Below are 2,500 nucleotides of genomic sequence, written 5' to 3'. Positions count from 1 at the left end.
TTTTTTTGTGCATGCCAACAAAAATAGAAGGATCATGCCTACAAAATTTGGGGCCAAAAATCCTTATAAAAAAATTTTAAAAAATCACGAACCGCAAAAAGTTTCGAAAATCGTGAAAAATAGAAAACGAGTCATCTTCCAACGAAACTTCACGTGAAGGCTTAGGGGACCATTGTATGAATTTACAAGCCATAAAAATGGCATTGGCACGGCAGAAATTTGAAGATGTGCCTAAACCCACCAGGGCCCAGCGTGTGCCGATGGTGCTCGAGGCAACCGCCCGCACCAGGGCCCAGCGTGTGCCGATGGTGCTCGAGGCAAGCGCCCGCACCAGGGCCGATAGTGTGCCGATGGTGCTCGAGGCAACCTGTCGCACCAGGGCCCAGCGTGTGCCGATGGTGATCGAGGCAACCTGCCGCACCAGGGCCCAGCGTGTGCCGATGGTGGTCGAGGCAAGCGCCCGCACCAGCGCCCAGCGTGTGCCGATGGTGGTCGAGGCAACCGACCGCACCAGGGCCCTGCGTGTGCCGATGGTGCTCGAGGCAACTTGCCGCACCAGGGCCCAGCGTGTGCCGATGGCGCTCGAGGCAAGCTCCCGCACCAGGGCCCAGCGTGTGCCGATGGTGCTCGAGGCAACCTGCCGCACCAGGGCCCAGCGTGTGCCGATGGTGCTCGAGGCAAGCGCCCGCACCAGGGCCCAGCGTGTGCCGATGGTGGTCGAGGCAACCGCCCGCACCAGGGCCCAGCGTGTGCCGATGGCGCTCGAGGCAACCTGCCGCACCAGGGCCCAGCGTGTGCCGATGGTGCTCGAGGCAACCGCCCGCACCAGGGCCGATAGTGTGCCGATGGTGCTCGAGGCAACCTGTTGCACCAGGGCCCAGCGTGTGTCGATGGTGATCGAGGCAACCTGCCGCACCAGGGCCCAGCGTGTGCCGATGGTGGTCGAGGCAAGCGCCCGCACCAGCGCCCAGCGTGTGCCGATGGTGCTCGAGGCAACCGACCGCACCAGGGCCCAGCGTGTGCCGATGGTGCTCGAGGCAACTTGCCGAACCAGGGCCCAGCGTGTGTCGATGGCGCTCGAGGCAAGCTCCCGCACCAGGGCCCAGCGTGTGCCGATGGTGCTCGAGGCAACCTGCCGCACCAGGGCCCAGCGTGTGCCGATGGTGCTCGAGGCAAGCGCCCGCACCAGGGCCCAGCGTGTGCCGATGGTGGTCGAGGCAACCGCCCGCACCAGGGCCCAGCGTGTGCCGATGGTGGTCGAGGCAACCTGCCGCACCAGGGCCCAGCGTGTGCCGATGGTGCTCGAGGCAACCTGCCGCACCAGGGCCCAGCGTGTGCCGATGGTGCTCGAGGCAAACGACCGCACCAGGGCCCAGCGTGTGCCGATTCGTCTCGAGGCAAGCGCCCGCACCAGGGCCCAGCGTGTGCCGATGGTGGTCGAGGCTGCCGATGGTGGTCGAGGCAACCTGCCGCACCAGGGCCCAGCGTGTGCCGATGGTGCTCGAGGCAACCGACCGCACCAGGGCCGAGCGTGTGCCGATGGTGCTCGAGGCAAGCGCCCGCACCAGGGCCCAGCGTGTGCCGATGGTGGTCGAGGCAACCTGCCGCACCAGGGCCCAGCGTGTGCCGATGGTGCTCGAGGCAACCTGCCGCACCAGGGCCCAGCGTGTGCCGATGGTGGTCGAGGCAAGCGCCCGCACCAGGGCCCAGCGTGTGCCGATGGTGGTCTAGGCAACCGCCCGCACCAGGGCCCAGCGTGTGCCGATGGTGGTCGAGGCAACCTGCCGCACCAGGGCCCAGCGTGTCTCGATGGTGGTCGAGGCAACCTGCCGCACCAGGGCCCAGCGTGTGCCGATGGTGCTCGAGGCAACCGACCGCACCAGGGCGGAGCGTGTGCCGATGGTGGTCGAGGCAGGCGCCCGCACCAGGGCCCAGCGTGTGCCGATGGTGCTCGTGGCAACCGACCGCACCAGGGCCGACTGTGTGCCGATGGTGCTCGAGGCAAGCTGCCGCACCAGGGCCCAGCGTGTGCCGATGGTGGTCGAGGCAACCGCCCGCACCAGGGCCCAGCGTGTGCCGATGGTGGTCGAGGCAACCGCCCGCACCAGGGCCCAGCGTGTGCCGATGGTGCTCGAGGCAACCTGCCGCACCAGGGCCCAGCGTGTGCCGATGGTGCTCGAGGCAACCGACCGCACCAGGGCGGAGCGTGTGCCGATGGTGGTCGAGGCAAGCGCCCGCACCAGGGCCCAACGTGTGCCGATGGTGCTCGAGGCAACCGACCGCACCAGGGCCGAGCGTGTGCCGATGGTGCTCGAGGCAAGCTGCCGCACCAGGGCCCAGCGTGTGCCGATGGTGGTCGAGGCAACCGCCCGCACCAGGGCCCAGCGTGTGCCGATGGTGATCGAGGCAACCGACCGCACCAGGGCCCAGCGTGTGCCGATGGTGCTCGAGGCAACCTGCCGCACCAGGGCCCAGCGTGTGCCGATGGTGGTCGAGGCAA

The sequence above is a fragment of the Durio zibethinus genome, unplaced genomic scaffold (assembly GCF_047325235.1).
Source record: "Durio zibethinus cultivar Kanyao isolate XHJ-2024 unplaced genomic scaffold, ASM4732523v1 HiC_scaffold_394, whole genome shotgun sequence".
Lineage (NCBI taxonomy): Eukaryota > Viridiplantae > Streptophyta > Magnoliopsida > Malvales > Malvaceae > Durio > Durio zibethinus.
Note: the sequence above shows the minus strand (reverse complement) of the source record.